Source organism: Eschrichtius robustus, chromosome 7, assembly GCF_028021215.1.
Source record: "Eschrichtius robustus isolate mEscRob2 chromosome 7, mEscRob2.pri, whole genome shotgun sequence".
NCBI lineage: Eukaryota > Metazoa > Chordata > Mammalia > Artiodactyla > Eschrichtiidae > Eschrichtius > Eschrichtius robustus.
In genome coordinates this window covers 79,767,898-79,788,033 of record NC_090830.1, presented here as the reverse complement: position 1 = coordinate 79,788,033, position 20,136 = coordinate 79,767,898, and the positions used below count along the sequence as shown (strand labels likewise).

General features: G+C 48.1%; 1 pseudogene; it reads left to right on the top strand.

The window, feature by feature from the left end:
* The first annotated feature begins 240 nt into the window (after window positions 1–240).
* On the top strand, window positions 241–1,323 carry LOC137767654 (actin, cytoplasmic 2-like; annotated as a pseudogene).
* Window positions 1,324–20,136: the final 18,813 nt, after the last annotated feature.

Below are 20,136 nucleotides of genomic sequence, written 5' to 3'. Positions count from 1 at the left end.
CAAAAGTAAAATAAATAAATAAAATTTTAAAAATACATAAATAAATAAAATTATATATTAAAAAAATGTTACCATGTCAGAGAGGCCTTCCTAGACCAGCCTATCTAAAACAGACACCAGGGAAGTGGGGAGGGCGAGGGCGAGGGCGGCCCACCCGACCCCCGGCTCCTGGTCCTGTTCTCCCCACAGTTCGCTAAGGATGACGCTATTGCTGCACTCCTGGTCGACCACGGCTCTGGCATGTGCGAGGCCAGCTTCGCGGGCGACGATTCTCCCGGACTGTCTTCCCCTCCATCGTGGGGGCACCCCGGCACCAGGGCGTGACGGTGGGCACGGGCCAGAAGGACTCCTATGTGGGTGATGAGGCCCAGAGCAAGAGAGGCATCCTGACCCTCAAGTACACCATCGAGCAGGGCATCGTCACCAGCTGGGAGGACACGGAGGACATATGGCACCACACCTTCTACAACGAGCTGCGTGTGGCCCCCGAGGAGCACCCCGTGCTGCTGACTGAGGCCCCCCTGAACCCCAAGGCCAACCGTGAGAAGATGACCCAGATCATGTTCAAGACCTTCAACACCCCAGCCATGTACGTGGCCATCCAGGCTGTGCTATCCCTGTACACCTCTGGCCGCACCACTGGCATCGTGATGGACTCCAGTGACAGGGTCACGCACACGGTGCCCATCTACTAGGGGTACGCCCTCCCCCACGCCATCCTGCGTCTGGATCTGGCTGGCGGGGACCTGACGGACTACCTCATGAAGATCCTCACGGAGCGTGGCTACAGCTTCGCCACCACGGCCGAGCGGGAAATCGTTCATGACATCAAGGAGAAGCTCTGCTACGTCGCCCTGGACTTCAAGCAGGAGATGGCCACCGCGGCCTCCAGCTCCTCCCTGGAGAAGAGCTACGAGCCGCCCGATGGTCAGGTCATCACCATTGGCAATGGGCGGTTCCACTGCCCTGAGGGTCTCTTCCGGCCTTCCTTCCCGGGCATGGAATCCTATGACATCCACGAAACTACCTTCAATTCCATCGTGAAGTGTGACGTCGACATCCGCAAGGACCTCTATGCCAACGCGGTGCTGTCTGGTGGGACCATCATGCACCCAGGCATCACCGACAGGATGCAGAAGGAGATCACCGCCCTGGCTCCCAGCACAATGAAGAATCAAGATCATCGCTCCCCCTGAGCGCAAGTACTCTGCATGGATCGGCGGCTCCATCCTGGCCTCACCGTCCACCTTCCAGCAGATGCGCATCAGCAAGCAGGAGTACGATGAGTCTGGCCCCTCCATCGTCCACCGCAAATGCTTCTAGGTGGACGGTTAGCTGTGTTACACCCTTTTCTTGACAAAACTTAACTCGTGCAGAAAACGAGATGAGACTGGCATGGCTTTATCTGGTGGGTTTTTTTTTTTTTGTCTTTTTTGATTTGTGTGTGTATGTGTGTGTGTGTGTGTGTGTGTGTGCGCGCTTGACTCAGGATTTAAGAACCGGAACGGTGAAGGTGACAGCAGTTGGTTGGATGTAGCATCCCCAAAGTTCTACAAGGTAGCCGAGGTCTTTGATTGTACATTGTTCTTTTTTTTTTTTAATAGTCATTCCAAATATCGTGAGATGCATTGTTACAGGAAGTCCCTTGCCTTCCCAAAAGGTGCCCCGCTTCTCCCTGAGGAGAAGGGCCAGTCCTCGCCCGAGTCCACACAGGGGAGGGTGATAGCACTGCTTTTGCGGAAATTATGTACTCCAAAATTTTTTTTTTAATCTTTGCTTTAATACTTGTTCTTTTTGTTTGTTTTATTTTGAATGGTCAGCCATCGTGGCCCCCCTTTTTGTCCCCCAACCTGAGATGTATGAAGGCTCTTGGTTCCCCTGGGAGCGGGTTGAGGTGCAGAGGTAGACAGGGCTTACCTGTACACTGACTTGAGACCAGTTCAATAAAGTGTACACATTAAAGAAAAAAAAAAAAAAAAAAACAGACACCACCACTTACTACCACTCATCGCCCACCACCTCCTTTCCTATCTTTTACCCTGCTTTAATTTTCTTCAAAGCCCTTACGTCTACCTAACACATTAGAGAGTAATATGTTTACCGAATGCCTATATTCCCTACTGGAATGTAAGTTCAGTGAGGGCAGGGACCATATCTGTTTTATTCTTTGCTGTATCCCCAGTGCTGGGACAGTGCCAGGCACACAGAAATCACTCAATAAATATTGAAACAAGGAGGAATAAATGGCTGACTGCATGAACAAGTCACTTTGCACAGTGCCCAGCCCTTCACAGGTGCTCGGGAAATAGGAGTTATTACTGTTAGTAATTTGGAGGTGCTGAGAGAGGCATGAAAGGGCCTGGACTTTGGGAACAGGTGGGGCTAAAGAGAAGAGAGCTCAGGTGGGACTCAAAGCTACCCGCAGCCTGTCCAGAGGCCACACACCACATACCGTGACATCAGGCCAGGGCAGGGATTTGCCCTTAGAGAACTCCCTAGCCTGAGGGGCCCTCGAGCTCCACTCATTGCAGCGCCCTCCGGGAGCTGCGTCGGGGGAGGGAGGTAAGGGATTGGGATGCGCCTGGTCCTGAGGATGGACAGACTCTCCCACCCACACCTAGACAAGGTGCCCAGCTACCCCAGCGATGGGGTGTAGAAGAGGCTCTCTGTTCCCATAGGGAGCCCGAGCAGCAGAAGGGACTGACCACCAGGACTAAGTTTGTAGTGGACACCTAGGCCAGGCAGGGAATAGGCCAGGCCCAGGCAGAGGAAGCAGAGAACACAGTCATGAGTCCGTAGCCCTGAACTGTGCCCCCAGGGGTCTGGAGTTTCTCAGTTCAGAATAGGCTGGGTGTCAGAGTTATGGAAGAAAGAGCAAATCCATGCGGAAAGCCCAGCTCCATCCCTTTAACCGTGTGACCCCAGACAGATCACTTAACCTCTCTGAGCCTCCGTGTCCCCATCTGTCAGGTGGAAATAATTATATCCACCTCAAGATGCTTATTAATAATAATAAGAGTTACCATTTACCAGCACTTTGCTATGTGCTGGGATGTTACATTATCTCCTTTGAGCCTCAAAACATCCCTTCCATTAGGCATTTCTATTCTCACTTTACAGAGGAGGAAAGAAGTTCAGAGAGGGTAGTAACCAGCCCAAAGCCACACAGCTGGGAAGAATCAGAGCGAAACTGGACCCAAATCTGCTGGTTGTAAAGCCCTATTTTAACCACCATCTAGAGGATGCACGTAAGCCCCCAGCATGTAGCCAGGCACACAGATTCCCAATTTGTGAGTTTTCTTCTCCTTCCTTGAGCTTCAGGTCTGGAGGCAGATGAGCCCAGCTATGGGGGCTAAAGGGACAGGAAGCCAGGTGGCCCTTGGGCTGGGCTGAAGCAGCAGCAACAGCCCTCACCTCACTCCCAGCCCAGCACAAGCAGCCCGGGCTGGCTTCCTGCTCCCCATAGTTTGCAAGAAACCCCTTCCCAACACCTCCTCCCCAGCCCGGGCAGGCTGGGGTCATCCTTGCAGAGGAAGTTCAGCCAGGTCAGGCCTACCCCTTTCCCACAGCCCCTCCATGGCTTTTCCACTCACCTCTGGGCTGAGAATCCCCCAAGGCCCCCCACCCAGGGCCTGTGGGGTTACGCTGCCATTGGCGTTGTTCCCTTGATAGGGGACAGCCTAATTCATGTCTGACCCACGCCAATAAATCAGGGAGGGGTGCGGGGGTGGGGACATTCATAAATCTATATCAAACAGCCCCCAAATTATGACAGATGACATGGCAGTCATAAAATTGCACAAGCAAAACTCACCAAGTCATTAATTTCATGGCCGTAGAAAATAAACAGACACATTTTTTCGCGGCCCTAATAAATTTTTAAAAACTCAAAGAATGGTCCATCTGCTTCGAATAATTTTTAATTTCCTATTCTGTCTCATTCCCATTAGCTATTCCACTGAGATATTTGCTAAATTCTTTCATTTACCTCCTCCCATCTGTATTCAATTACCCTATTCCCAAATAGAGTGAGTTTTTGTTTCTCCTAAGCATGGGACAAAATACCCCTGCCTGTACCTTAAAGCAAATGTTATGTGTGTTTTATTATCTGTTAGACGGTACGAGTCATTCTAACTCGATTGCCTGGGCGGAAAGTCTTGGAGAGCAATCTGATTTTGATGTTTTCTGGCTTGGGTGGAAAACACCTGCCCGATTCTCAAAGCTAATCTATTAACGTGGTAAATGCTGTAGCAGATGTTCCTGAGTGAGCGAGGGGCCGCAATGGGCTGTGACCAGACCCAGAGTATCGGGCACACAGTGGAGATCAGAGGCCAGCAACACCACTGGGGGCCGAGCTGTCACATTTTCTGGCCGGCCCCCAGGCTCTGGCTGCCTGGTGACTCCCCACCGCCTCCCAGGGCTCTCAGCAGCCACTCGAGATGGAAGGACATTTCAAGGTCATCTGGTCCACCCCCAGCAGACCCGTGTTTTTTATAGAAGGAAGACTGAGGCCCAGAGAGGAGGTGTGATTGCCCAAAGTCACACAGCATACTGAAAATGGAGAACATCCTTAGCGTCTCTAGTGGGTGCAAGGAGCTGAGACAGGAAGAGGAGGGGAATTCTGTGAGCAACTTTCCCACCAGTGCCTTCCACCTGGGGAAACATCACTTAGGTCATTTCTGTCTATCAGTCTTCGCAAGTCATCTTTCCTCATCCTGCAGGAGCAGTGACAGATGCAGAGACTAGGAAGTGAGCTGAGGTGCTAAAGCCTTGCTCGGGGGTGGGTTGGTTTCAACACAGTGATGCTGTGGAACCCGCAAAGCCCCAGGAACGTGGAAGTCCAGGCCAAGCTGCAGATCTGGGAAGGAGCTGGGGTCTCCAAAGCCTCACACAGCATAATCCAGGTAGCTGCACTGTGGGGGCCCACATCCCTGCAGCCCTCGTTATTTCCACGCATGCTGGAGGCTTCTCACTATGGGCAGTTTCTCTGCTGCCTGAGAGCTTTCTCTGGCCTAGGATTCGGGAGACCCTCAGGACAGGCCAGAAGTGCAGGGATTTGATGACACCTTCAGAAGCAGCCTTAACAACGATGACTGGGAGTTGGTGTATATATCCCCCCTACCTTCTCCCCTCTTGGATGGGACAATTCTGAGACACATCTATACCAGTGATTCTCAACCAGGTACAATTTTGCACCCCCAGGGGACATTCAGCAATATCTGGAGACATTTTGGTTGGATGGTTGCTACTGGCATCTGGTAGAGGCCAGGATGCTGCTAAACATCCAACAACACCCAGGACAGCACCCCACAACCAATAATTATTCAGCCCAAAATGTCAACAGTGCTGAGGCTGAGAAACCCTGTTCTCTACCCTCTCACAGAGGTCCTCAGCGGGATGGAGCCCCAGATGCCCATAGCAACGACCTGCTCATTTAGGCACACACTCCTGACTTCTCTCCGCTCCTTGGACACCTTCCTCACTCCCCTTCCAGAACTTCCTGAGACCATCTCCCACAAAACTACTTTCACGCGAATCCTCGCCTCAAGGTCTGCTTCTTGGGGGACCCAACCTAAGATCATCCGTTACTACAGTCATGAGGACAACCTCGGAAAGGTCTTGAAGAGTTGGGTTCCTATTTCAGTCATTTACACTCCTACTGCACGCATTCAGTCCCAGGGATACCCACACTGAACATAGCTTCTTGAGGACACATACATGGGGGCACACCAGACCAGCTTGGTCAGGAATGTCCTTTGGTCCTACTCTCGTGGACCAGCTGATTGGAGATATGCTCACTTTGCAGAGAGATGTGAGACTTGAATACAGATTCAACGCAATCCCTGTCAGAATCCCAGCTACTTCTTTGTAAAACTGGCAGGCTGATTCTAAAATTTACATGGAATTACAAGGGACCAGGAATAGCCAAAACAATCTTGAAAAAGAAGAATAAAGAAGGACGACTTACACTTCCTGATTTCAAAATTTGCTACAAAGCAACAGTAATCAAGCTAGTGTGGTACTGGCACTAGGATAGATATATAGATCAGTGAACTAAAATTGAAAGTACAGATATACCCATATATCTATGGTCAACTGACTTTTGACAAGGGTGTAAAGACAAGGGTATAAAGACCATTCAATGGAGAAAAGATAGTCTTTTCAACAAATGATGCCAGGACAACTGGATATCCACATGCAAAAGAATGAAGTTGAACCCTACCTCACACCATACACAAAAATTAACTCAAAATGGATCAAAGACCTAAATGTAAGAGCTAAAACTATAAAACTCTTACAAGAAAACATAGGGTTAAATCTTTGTGATCTTGGATTTGGCAAAGTATTCTTAGATATGACCCTAAAAGCATGAGAAAAAAGAGAAAAAAATTGATAAATTGAACTTAAAATTGAAAACTTTTGTGCTTCTATGGACACCATCAATAAAGTGAAAAGACAACCCACAGAATGGGAAAAAAATATTTTCAAGTCATATATCTGATAAGGGACTTACATTATTAGGTGTCCATGAATTTAGAACTACTATTTTCTCCTGGTAAATTTAAATTTCATACATTGACCCTCTATATCTCTAATGATGCCTTTTTGCCTTAAATTCTATTTTGTCCGATAGTAATATAACTATGCTAATTTTCCTTTGGTTAGTATTTTTCTGATTTTTTTTCACTGTTTTACTTACGATTTTTTATCTCTTTTAGACGTGTCTCATGTAAGCAGCATTTGGCTATTCTTTTTTCAATCCAATCTGAGAGTATATAATTTTAACTGGAGAGTTCATTCTATATATATTTATAGAGCTTACAAATATATTTGACTTTATTTCTATGATCTTGTTTTTGTTTTGTTTTTATTTTAATATGTCCTGCTTCCTAAGGATTTATTTTCATCTTCTTTGTTGCATTGTTTTGAATTGAGGTTTTTTACTCATCCCATTTCTCCCCCTTCTACTGTGTAGAGGATAGGCGTTCTATTATTTTTTTTTTATTGGTGACTTAGCATTTTGAAATTATTACCTAACTTAACTTAGTCTAAAGTTAATCAATATCTTACCCTTCTCCTGAACAATGCAAAGTGCTTTGAAAGCTTTAATTCCATTTATTATAATTACGGTCCAGGCTTTTAGTTCCATCTCCTGTTTAACCTCACAGGACAGACATTGTTTTGGACAATCAGTGTGTTTGTTTAGATTTACCCATATTTTTATTATTTCTCAATTCATCATCACTTCTGGTATCTGAGACTTTTTTCCTCAGATCATTTTTCTTCTCAAGCTCATCCTTCAGAAACTCCTTGAATGGGGGTCTGTTGTTTATAAATTCTCTCAGTTATAGTAAACAGACATACCTTTTATTGAGCTTCATTTTATTGTGCTTCATTACTGTGTTTTTTTTACAAATTGAAGGTTTGTGTCAACCCTGCGTCAAGCAAGTCTATCTGTGCCATTTTTCCAACAGCATTTGCTCACTTCATCACTCTGTGTCACATTTTGGTAATTCTTACAATATTTAAAACTTTTTCACTATTATTATATTTGCTATGGTTATCTGTGATCAGTGATCTCTACAACTTACTACTACAACTCATTGAAGGCTCAGAAGATGGTTAGCATTTTTTAGCAATAAATATTTTTTAATTAAGCTATGTACACTTTTTTGACATAATGTTATTGCACACTTAACAGAACATAGTATAGTGTAAACATAACTTTTTTTTTTTTTTTTTTTTTTTTGGCCACGACACGCAGTTTGTGGGATCTTAGTTCCCCAACCAGGGATTGAACCTAGGCCCTCAGCAGTGAAAGTGCCGAGTCCTACCCACTGGACCGCCAGGGAATTCCCAAAACATAACTTTTATATGCACTGGGAAACAAAAAACTTTCTGTGACTTGCTTTATTGCAATATTCGCTTTATCGTAGTGGCCTGGAACCGAACCTGCAACATCTCCAAGGTATAGCCTGTAAGTGAAAACGTCCTTATTTCTACCCTTATTCTTATTTTTTGCATTTTTATTGAGATATGATTCACATACTATAAAATTCACCCTTTGAAAGTGTACAGTTCAGTGGTTTTAGTGTACTTATAAGAAACCCCATTCCACACATGTCACTCCAGCCTCTGGCAACCACGAATCTACCTTCTGTCTCTATCGATTTGCCTATTCTGGACGTTTTATATAAATGAAATCATACAATTTGTGAACTTTTGTGTCTGACTTCTTTTGCTTAGCATAATGTTTTCAAGGTTCATCTATGTTGTTGCATGGATCAGAACTTCATTCCTTTTTATGGCAAGTAACACTCTACTGTATGGATATACCACATTTTGTTTATCCATTCATAAGTTGGCGGATATTTAGGTTGTTTCCACTTTTTCACTATTATAAATAATGCTGCAATAAACATTTGTGTACAAGTTTTTGTATGAATATATGTTTTCAATTTTCTTTAGTACATACTTAGGATCTACATTTATCCTTAAAAGATAAATTATCTTTTAAGAAATTATTTCAGTCTTATTAGGGACTGGGGTATACAGTCCCTAGTTGGTGTGAATTTTAAAAGCCCTTTAAAGTCATCGTTATTCTGTTTTTCATTGTTACTATTCATACTATTATAACTAATCACCATTAGTCTAATTTCTTCTAATTAGAGAAGTTGTGAACAACAAAGTTTTTTCCTGTTGGGTATTTTTAAGATCTTCTACTTGTCTTTTTTTTTTTTTCTACTTGTTTTTGATATTCTTTAATTTGATTATGACATATCTATGTATGGACTTCTTTTTATTTACCCTTTTTGGGATTCACTGGAATTCCTGAATCTGAAGATTCATATTTTTTAATAATCATAGAAAATTCTCAGCTGCTATCTCTTTGAATAATACCTCTCTCCCATTATTCCTATAATCACTTTCCAAAAATCTGATTAGACATATATTAGAGCTTTTCATTCCACTCTCCATGTCTCTTAACCCCTTCTTCATAGTTTCATTTTTCTTTCTGTACTGCATTATGTATAATTTTTCAAATCTATCTTCCTGTTTACTAATTCCCTCTCCAGCAGTGTCTATTCTATTTAACTGTTCCATTGAGTTTTAAATTTCGTATGTGATATATTTAAATTCCTAGAAACTCTGTCTGGTTCTTTTTCAAATCTTCCTGATCATGTTTATCATCCCTTGCTTCTTCCTTGTGTTTCTTGTGCCACAGAAGCTCAAGGTGTGGAAGTTGTAGGCTGCCCAACAAGGTAGAAGTCCTCAGGGTGTCCAGCAGTCTTTACTTCCCTGGACTGATGTTTCCAATTTGTTCCTGGCCTCTCATAATTCCCTTATTTGCCTATAGGCTCTTCCATTAACAGAAAAGAATTTCAAATTTCAAATTTCAAAAATATTTTTTTCTAGCATCCTTAGATGTTCTGTAGCTGATATATTTGTATACCTTTCATCATCATATAGATTTTAAGTCCCTTTGCTCCTTTTCCAACATCCATGTTTTCAGAGACTAACTATTAAGCACTTACTATGTGCCAAGAACTGTGCTGGGGATTCAGGAGAGAACAAGACATAGCCTGTCCCTGCTCTTAGGGTTGCTTCCAGTCTATGGAGAAACCAGACACTTAACCAGGCAACTGTAGCCCACGGTTAATCAGTGCTCTGACGGGGTAGGTGTTAGTAAACAAGGCCATGCTGAGATATATGGAGGCCAGGAACACTCTAATAATCACATTGATTCTCTTTAAGTAAATATTCAACACTTATTTAAGGGGGAGGAATACAAAGCGAAACTCAAGCTCTTTTCCCACATTAGAAGGCTTTAGGGAAGCTGTCTGTTATTATTCAAGCACATGTTGTTGCTGGAACATCCATCTTTTGTGGGGAGGATCCAGAACCGACCCCAAGCTACTTAGAAAATCAATTATCCCAACCGCATACAGTAGCCTCCTAGAAGGATGTTCTGGTAAATTACATTTCCACTGATGTTTTACTTGCTTCCCTAGCCATCCTTTAATTCTCACGTTCTGAGTAACTACTGTTACATAACGAATCACTTCAAAATAGTGGCTTAAAATGATAACTATATGTCATGGGTTGAATTATGTCCCCCCAAAAGATATGTTAAAGTCTTAACCCTCAGTATTTCAGAATGTCATCTTATTTGAGAAATAGGGTCATTGCAGATGTAATTAGTCAAGATGAGATAATACAGAGTACAGGTGCCCCTAATCAAATGTGACGGTGTCCTTTATAAGAAGAGGGAGATTTGGACACAGAGACACAGCAAGAACACAATGCGAAGATGGAGGCAGAGGCCAGAGTGATGCACCTACAGGCCAAGGAAAGCCAAGCACTGCCTACAACCACCAGAAGCTAGGAGACAGGCAGGGAACAGATTCTCCCTCAGAGCCCTCACAAGGAACAAGCCAATACCTCGATTTTGGACCCTAGCCTCCAGAACTCTGAGAGAATAAATTTTTGTTGTTTTGCCCAGTTTGTGGCCATTTGTTACCTAGGCAGCCCTAGGAAACTCATATATGATCTTGTCTTCCACTCATGAATCCGGAGGTCGCCTGGACTGCAGGCAGCTCTCACTCTGGGTCTGTCATGCATTGCAGGCATTTGGTGGCTGCGACTAGGGTCATCTCAAAGGCTTCCTTATGCACATGTCTGATATCTGGGGCAGGGGAGACTCAAACAGCTGGGGATGGATGAGTTGGGGCCCCTCAGGCATCTCTCTCACTCTTTGTGATCCCTGCACAAGGCGGCCTCCGCAGAGATGGACTTCTTACAGGGCAGCTGACAGCTCCCAGAGCAAGTTCCCAAGAGAACCTGGGAGATGCTACCTGGCCTTTTCTAACCAGGCTCAGAAGTCAGAGAACATCGCTTCCATCACATTCTGTTCAAGGAGGCTCGCCCCAGTTCAGGGCGAGGGGACACAGACCCCCACCTCCTGATGAGAGGAGGGTCTAAGGATTCAGTCACATTTTTAAGCCGCTGCCCTGGCTCAGTCAGGGGCACATCGGGCCTGGGGGAGACAGCACTGCCTGCCTCCCTGACAGGCATGAGGAGTTAGCCAGGTGAGTAGGGCGTGAGCCAGGGAGCCACCCCCTCCTGCCCCAGCCCTGAGCCCCCAGCTGATGCTGGAGTACCGCTCCCTTCATCCTTGCTCACAGCCTCCAGGCCTGGCGGAGCCCAGGGCTCACTCATTCAGCTGAGGATCCACGCCAGGCCCTGGAGGTCAGACTCTGCCCAGAGAGCACCCTGGGCTCACACAAAGGCGATCCCTGGGCTCCTCGCTGCCCACCACCCACAGGTGCTTTGTTTTCCTGACAGAGATCCTTCTTTTTTTTTTTTTTTTTATGAATACTTTGGTTTTAGAGTTTTATTTTATTTATTTTTTTTTACAGCAGGTTCTTAATAGTTATCTTATACATATTAGTGTATACATGTCAATCCCAATCTCCCAATTCATGCCCCCTCCACCCCGCCACTCAGAGATCCTTCTTTTCGTCCTTAGTCTGGGGCCATTTCTGTCCCTGCCTTCCTCACTAATCTGGGGCAGACGGGAGGCCCCTCAGAGAGGGCTCCCCACACACACATCCACCCCCGAGGTTTGGGAGCTCAGTCTCGGGGTCTGGAGCAGTGACTCTCCCCCCAGCTAACCCCAGCTGTGGCTCCCCAATTCCCTTCCTTCTGACGGCTCCTTAAAAATCTTCCCCCACCCCACCCTCTTGGTCAGGAGGCAAATGCGTTTCTGGTATTGTTGTTAGTCCAGGAGGCCACTTTCCCGTCAAGCAAAATACACAGCCTTCTGATAACCTGAAAGCACCTAGTCTGGGACACACATACACATACACACAAACGCTGCTCCCCTTTCTCCAAGAGGCCACTGCTCTCCAGAAGAGGTGAGACAAAGGTTCACCTGAGGTCACATCATCTTCCCTCCACCTTCAGAGCAGCAACCAAACCATCAGACCAGTCTGGGTGGGGCAGAAGCACCCGCTGGCGGAGCGCCTGCTCCAGGTCCGTGCTGAGCCATCCGTCCCTGCCGACCTCCCTGCGAGGCTGGTGCCCCAGTCTACTCCATTACACAGTGAAGAGGCTGCAGCTGCGGCACGGGGGCGGGGGCAGGGTGATGGACTAGCTTGTGTCTGACTTGAGGTTCACTGTCACGTTTGTCTCAACGTTTATCTCTAAGACCTGTCCTTCTCCTCTTCTCCCTTCCTCTTGCCCTCCTCCTCCTCAACTTCTGCCTCTCTCTCCCTCTCCTTCCATCCCTCTGTCTGTCTGTTTCTGTCTGCGTTCTTTCCGTCTTTCACTGTAACCCCCACACAGGAGTCTAGGGCTGCTTAGGGGCCAGAATCACTCCAAAACGGGCTCAGCCTTCCACTCGTCCTTGGTACCAGAATGTGGCCACACTCATCTGGAAAACTCCATGAAGGAATGGACGGTGGCTACCTGCCACCTCCTTCTCCCCACCTCACAAGGGACCTTTGTCGAGTCTCTAAGCTGAGACCTAGGGTGGGATGGATAGGGAGAGAACGACCAAAGACAAGAATGGAGAAGGAAGGAGATTATTCCCAGTGGTTAGATTACAATAGAACACACACAACAGAGACAGGAATTAAATTTTCATCAATAATCAAAATTCCTCCCAACCTGAAAGCTCCAGCCCAAAAGGATGCTGCCCTTTGTCAGCTGTGTGACCTTAGCTATGTCACTTAACCTCTCTGAGCCAATAATAATAATCCCTACTTTAAAAGACGGTTATTATGGACTTCCCTGGTGGCGCAGTGGTTAAGAATCCGCCTGCCAATGCTGGGGACACGGGTTCAAGCCTTGGTCTGGGAAGATCCCACATGCCGCGGAGCAACTAAGCCTGTGTGCCCCAGCTACTGAGCCTGTGTGCCCCAACTACTGAAGCCTGCATGCCTAGAGCCCGTGCTCTGCAGCAAGAGAAGCCACCGCAATGAGAAGTAGCCCCCACGCGCCGCAACTAGAGAAAGCCCACGCGCAGCAATGAAGACACAACGCAGCCAAAAATAATAAATAAATAAATAAATAAAATTTTTAAAAGACTATTATTATGATTCCGTGAGATACAGACTGTTGATTTGTTTGGAATGCTTTGGGCTGCAAATAACAGAAAATTCAACCAGGACTTGCTTGAGCAATAAAGACAATTATTTCACATACTGAGATTCTACAGGTAGTTTTCAGTTTTTGTGCAATGATTCAGAAATGCCATTGAAAATCAGTTTCTTTCTATATTTCTGCTTCACTCTCCTTAGCTTATTGTTTACATCTCATGCTGTTTCCTCATGACTGAAAGATAGCTGCTGCAGCTCCAGACATCACATACCACATTCAAAGAAATACGAAGAAGGGAAGGGAAATATTAATAATAAGCACCCTTCAGGTGATAGATTCAGGTGATCCAAGGATCCCACCTTAAGAGAGTCTGCCCTGCAGCATGATCACCTAATGTGAAACTCATTCTCATCTCAGATGCTTTTGCATCTTGAAAAAGCCTTCAGAGAAAAGTTCCCAATGGTAGGACTCAAGGGTAGTCCCCAGTAGTGGCCTTTTTGCACCACATCAGCCGGTCATTGGCTGCAGTCTGCCCAAGTCAGGGAAGGCAGGGTGGGCCGGCCTTCCGGGGGACGCCTCTCATTTGGCTGAGGGCTCGTCTCCAGCAAAGGGGCAGCTGGGAGTCATTAGCAGCAATCCTCCAGCAGCTGGCGGACAGGGAAAACCAGCGAGTTAGAAGGTAAACAAGCAGGTATCCTCCCCAGAGCCCGGAGGCATCCCCGGCGTTCTCAGCCACAGAACACAGTGTGCAGGAGTAGAGGCCCGTCCTTGCCACAACCTCAGTTTCCCGGCTCGTAAAATGGGTATGCAGGACCAAGGGGTCCTTTCCAGCTCTGCCTGTCCAAGCTTCTGAGATTCCACTTCCACCTCGCCCCAAAGTTCTAACCAGGCAGTCCCCTTCAGGTGATGGATTCAGGTGACCCAAGGATCCCACCTTTAGAGAGTCTGCCCTGCAGCATGATCACCTAACGTGAAACTCATTCTCATCTCAGATGCTTTTGCATTTTGAAAAAGCCTTCAGAGAAAAGTCCCCGATGGTAGGACTCCATGCACATGGGGCGCTAGTTAAGAAAGGAGAAGGCTTCCTGGCACCTCAGGTCATATCACAGACCTTCAGAGCTGGAAGGGACCTGAGAGAGGCTCTCCCAACCCCAGCCATACAAAAGGGGAAACTGAGGCTCAGGGTGGAGAAGTGATTTCCTCACCATCACACAGCAGAGCCAGCGGCAAGGATTCCCGGCCCTGAGCCTTTCTTAGTGCTCTGGGAGGAGTCCTCGGAAAGGAGGGCTCAGACCAGGAAACGCAGCTGTCTCAGGAGCGTTCCCCAGAAGCAGAGCCTGAGTCAGGGATTCCCATTCAGATGATTTATGGGGTGGGGGAAGGCCCTGAGGAGAGAGGGAGTGAGGGAAGCAGGATAGGGAAGGGGTAAAAGCTAAGCCAGAATGCAGTCTCAGCTAGGGTCAAGCCGCAGTCCCACCAAGGATATTGGACCCCTAATAGCATCACAGAGTTTGTCCTACCTTGAGGCTTGGGGTGGCCTTTTGCACCACATCAGCCGGTCATCAGCCATCATCTTCCCAGTTCCGGAAAGGAAAGCAGGGTGGGGTGGCCTTTTGCACCACATCAGCCGGTCATCAGCCATCATCTTCCCAGTTCGGGAAAGGAAAGCAGGGTGGGCTGGCCTTCCGGGGGACGCCTCTCGTTTGGCTGAGGGCTCGCCTCCAGCGAAGGGGCAGCTGGGAGTCATTAGCAGCAACCCTTCAGCAGCTGGGGGGACGGGGAAAACAGCGGGTTAGAAGGAAAACAAGCAGGTCTCCTCCCCAGAGTTCCGAGGCATCCCGGCGTTCCCAGCCACAGAACACAGTGTGCAGGAGCAGAGGCCCGTCCCTGCCACAACCTCAGTTTCCCGGTTCGTAAAATGGGTATGCAGGACCAAGGGGTCCTTTCCAGCTCTGCATGTCCAAGCGTCTGAGATTCCACTTCCACCTCGCCCCAAAGTTCCAACCAGGCAGTCCCCCTACCCCCAGGCTCCCCACTAGCCGAAGCAGTTTAAGAATCAGTGAGACCAAAGTAGGGTCTCCATTCAGTCAAGCCTGAACCCCACGAGGCAAGTAAAGGCAACAGTTTCTTGGCACGTGTACGTCTCCAGCCTGCAGAGCAGGCCTAGGGAGTCAGTATTTCTTGAAATGTAAGTAACGAGACCACGCTGGGTTGTCAGTAAATTCATTATCCCATTACGCAGAACTGAATTATTCAGCGCTCTTGAGGCCGCCTCAGGAACGTGCCCAAGCACAGTCGATGCGGCATTAGAGGGATGGATGGAGTCAGGCCCAGGGCATGGTTGGTGCCGGGGTGATGGATCTGGGCCCGGACAGGCTGCCAGGGCTTGCAGGCACAAGGTTGCCTGGCTGGCAGGATCTGGGCACTGGGTGTTCCTGGGGCCTGGAGAGGGGGTTATGCACATATCCACAGCCCTCCTCACCCCTTAGGAAATCGGCAGAGTATATCTTTGGAGCCCACCTGCTCCAAAGGGCCCAGGGGCAGAAGATCCAGGCTCCACCTCTTCCTGGCTGTGTGACCGCCAGAAGGTCATTCACCTCTCTGAGCTTCAGTTTCTTTATCTGTAAAAAACACAGTGATGATGCTGAATGTTCCCAGTATCCATTCTCCCTTTTAAATTTAATGATAGAACTGATTTTTCCATTGAACATATAACCCTCTAGAATAAAGACTATTTCCAGGCCAAAGTGTGGTCATGTGACTAAGTGCTGCTCAAAGGGATGCAAGTAGAATATCTTATGAAACTTTCAAGAAGTGTCCTTACAGGAAGGAGGTTAGTTCTATTTTGTCCCTTTCTTCTTCCTAAAAACTGGGTTGAAGGTGTGATGGCTGGAACTCAAGCAGTCATCCTGTTCAATGAGAAGACACCACATGATGAGGATGGCAGCACAGCAGAGGAGAAGCCTGAGTCTCAGTTGACCCTGGAGCCTCCATACAACCTCCAAGTTACATCTGTATAAAGTAGAAACCAACTTCTTTTTTGGATTTTTCTGTCTCTCACAGCCAACCTCAACCTTACCTTGTTGGGCAAGTCCAAGGGTGAAATGAGTTATTACAGGAAAAGTGGCCACCTCAGTAGGTATTTCCTCTAGGATATGTCAGTGGTTAAGAACTATAAGCCCTGAAACCAGAGAACCTGGGTTCAAATCCCAACTCTACCACTTATAAGCTGTGCAAATTTAGGAATGTTGCTTAACCTCTCTGTGCTGCAGCTTCTTCACCTGTAAAATGGGGATAAAAATGGTACCTTCCCCCTTACAAGGTTTACGTGAGGATTAAGTGAGTTAATATGAAGTTTAATTGACACACAGTAATTGCTATACTGACACACAGTAATTGAAGTGACTGACACACAGTAATTTCTATATAAATATCAGCCATTAGTATTTCATTTTTATAGATCTAGGGGGATTCCCTATGTAACTCAGGGACCTGGGTCCCTGTAACATCTCCCAAAGCTCATCTCAGTCTAGATTTTCCCCTCAAAGTGGCTGTGCTCTCAGGGTAGCAACGCCAGAGGTGTTCTGAGTTTCAACCATGACATGAACAGTTTTGCTTGGGGTGGGCGGCAGAGTCCGGGCTCCTTGTTTGGAGCCCACAAGAGGGATTGCTCTTTGGAATCCAGGTGAAGTTCTTACTCAGGAAGCGAGAAAGAGAAACAAAAGCCTGAGATGGGCTGTGTACCCTGGGCAGGTGTCTCTCCTCTCTGGGCCTCTGGGGAGTGGATTAAACCAGAGGTTACAGCTCATGCGCCAGCAGCTCAAAGACCAATGTGGAATATGAGGGAACCTCTTTGGGTTTGAGGCAGCAGGGAGTGGTGGGGACTGGGGCAAGGGCACATGACCTGTGGGGGATAGGGGGAGGCACCACACAGCACCAGCCAACCTGCCCTGCAGCAAAATTGGCCCAGTGTTGTCAAATCTGCTGCTCTTTCAAAAGAAATGGAAATCAAATCTGAATTCTTTGTGAAATTTTCTGATTGTTTAGTGTTGGCTCCATTCGAATAAACAAAATACTGATCGAGGCAAACAAAATATGTCTCCAGGCCAGCTCAGGGGCCACCAGAAGTAAACAAGCACTGAGAGGTCTCCCATGCAATGCAATCAGAATCCTTGAGTTCCAGGCTCCATGTCCTGGTGTCTCGGAGGAAAATGGGCATATGCTGAGCGTGGGGATGAAAGAAAGGGGCTCATCCTCCCCAGGGAGGTAGGCGCCCTGGGCTGAACCCAGGGAAGGTGAGCCTGACCCCTTGCTCCCTCCCCCCTGGGTTCAGGATGGCAGTGAGGTGGACAGAGGCAGGAGGTTGCCCTGCGACCTCAGGTGACACTCTGACTCCCAGAGCTCCAAGTTCCTCCTCTGAGAAACAGACTGGGGAATCTTCAGCTCAGGCACAAGGCAGGGACCCTGGCCCTCCTGCCCCTGCTGAGGCCCTGCCCTGTGGGGATCTCTGCACCCACGGCTTTGGGGACACCCAGGGGCCCTTGGGATCTGTGTGTAGATTGAACTGATGATCCTGACTCTTCTCTCCCTGACCCATAATAGGGCTACACAGCCACACCCTTTTCCACGTGAGCTCACAGGGCCACCCCACAGAGAGGGCAGAGTACACACACTTGCCCCCTATGCGGAGCTTGGCCGAGTGATTTGTTGGGGCCGCTGGAACATGAGCAGACCTGACTGATGCAGAGGCTTTCAAAGCACCTGTGTGGTTGGCCTCTTGCTCCCATGCTGTCCCCTGGGAAAGAGCACCCCCAGGTAGCTGCTGGTCTCAGAATGATCTGGACCCACAACCCCAAGCAGAAATAGCCCAGCTGGTCCACTGACCCAGCAGCGAGAAAAGTAGGTGGTTATTTTGGAAGTTGCTGAGACTTGGGGCTGCCACACAGCAATGTTGCAGCAGAAACCTGACCGCTATGCTGGGAGGTCGTGGGCTTCCCCAACCTGGACCCAGCTTGCTGCACAGAAGCTCCCACCCTGTCTGGTCATCCACTGTCCCAGAAGCCCCTGCACCCCTGGCTCTGATGCAAATAGAGAGACTCTCCTTGGAGTGGGGAGACCCTAGGCTTTGTGCCATACAGAACTGGAGCCAATCCCCACATCCTGCCTATGAGACCCCAGATGTCCCCTATCTGTAGAGGGTGGGTGATCATGCCTGCCTCACCAGGGACTGGGGAGGCTTGATGAGACACCACGAGTCTGCAGCAGGGCAAGGGTGGGGTGCACGGTACTGGCATTTCCACTTGTCAGGCGGGGGATAGGGCATCTCCTGGGAGAAAACTGACCCCTGAGGAAAACGAGGCCTCACCTTTGGAGAGCGTGATTTTGAGTTCAGTGTGGAATCTGTCACTCAACCTGAAAAAAAGCAAAAGGGGTTATCTCAGCACCAACTCTCAATCACCCCTGGGCACAGGCCACACTGCTAGAGTGCCTGTATCAGTTAGGAATGCTTTGAACTTCAAATAAAGAATAAATAGCTAATCATTGCTTAAACACAAAGGGCTCCATTTTCTCAATAACAAGGAGGCTAGAGGCAAACAGTTGCTGGGAGTGGTTTAATGTCTAGATAATGTCTTCAAGGACCATCACCATCCTCACTGTTTGTTTGTTTTTAATCCTTAACCTTGTTGCCTCATGGCCACAAGATGGCTGCTACAGTTCCAAGCATTTCATCTTTACACAACCCTCTTTGGGGCAAGAAAAGGCTAAGCAAGAAGAGGGGATTTCTTATTATCAGGAAATAAAAAGTCCTGAGAAGCACCCCTTTTTCCCTGGCAAGATATCCCTGGATATCTTGAAAAAGGGACCGGGGGGGGGGGTGTGGGGGAAGGGGGGTTGTGACAGCCTGAGGGTGACCACAGTCCACCCCCCGGAGCTGGGCACGTTGTCGCCTGAACAACATCGGGCTCCTGTTGGCAAAGCAGAAGGAGGGGGTTGGCTCTGCAGTGGATGGTAACACTGTGCGCTGGAGGCGGGAGAATCGGTCCCACAGAGGAGCAGGTACCAGGCAGGACTCCTGACTGCAAATCTAGAAGCTGCTTTGTGGCAAACAGCAGACTTCACTTTGCTGCAAATAACAGAATCCACTTTGTTGCAAATAGCAAACTCTACTCTGCGGCAAACAGCTGACTCTGGGAGGGCCAGAGCTTGGATGAGACACAGCATCACTCTCCTTCCAACCATGGACGCACGTGCCACATTGGCATGCGAGTCCTGTGCACTGCATCTGATTGCGGGCATCAGGTCTGGTACCTGCAAGGGAGGCTGGGATGTGTGTGTTTGTCTTCTTTTGGGGAAGGAAGGATTCACAATGCAGGCCAGTGTCTCAAGGAGGAGAGAGAAGAGCTGCAGGGGGACTTTCTTTGCTATTTCTCAAAAGGACCCCCATGAAGTCTTGACCATTTGACGGTTCCTGAGGGTCAGCTGAGGTGTCCGGCAAAAGCGATGACGCCCTGGGGTGGCTGTGATAGTGGCACCCTGGCCATCCCATCAAGAAGAAACGAGCAGGGCTTCCCTGGTGGCGCAGTGGTTAAGAAACTGCCAGCCAATTCAGGGAACACGGGTTCGATCCCTGGTCCGGGAAGATCCCACATGCCACGGAGCAACTAAGCCCGCGCGCCACAACTACTGAGCCTGTGCTCTAGAGCCCGTGAGCCACAACTACTGAGCCCACATGCCACAACTACTGAAGCCCGCGCGCCTAGAGCCTGTGCTCCTCAACAAGAGAAGCCACCACAATGAGAAGCCTGCACACCACAACGAAGAGTAGCCGCCGCTCACCGCAATTAGAGAAAGCCCGTGCGCAGCAACAAAGACCCAATACAGCCAAAAATAAAAACAAATAAATAAATTTATTAAAAAAAAAAAAAGAAGAAGAAGAAGAAAGGAGCAGGTGACACCATGAAACACACACCTAAGTCATCCACTGGGGACTCCCAGAGACACCCAAATGCCAGGACCTGAATTGAACCAGAG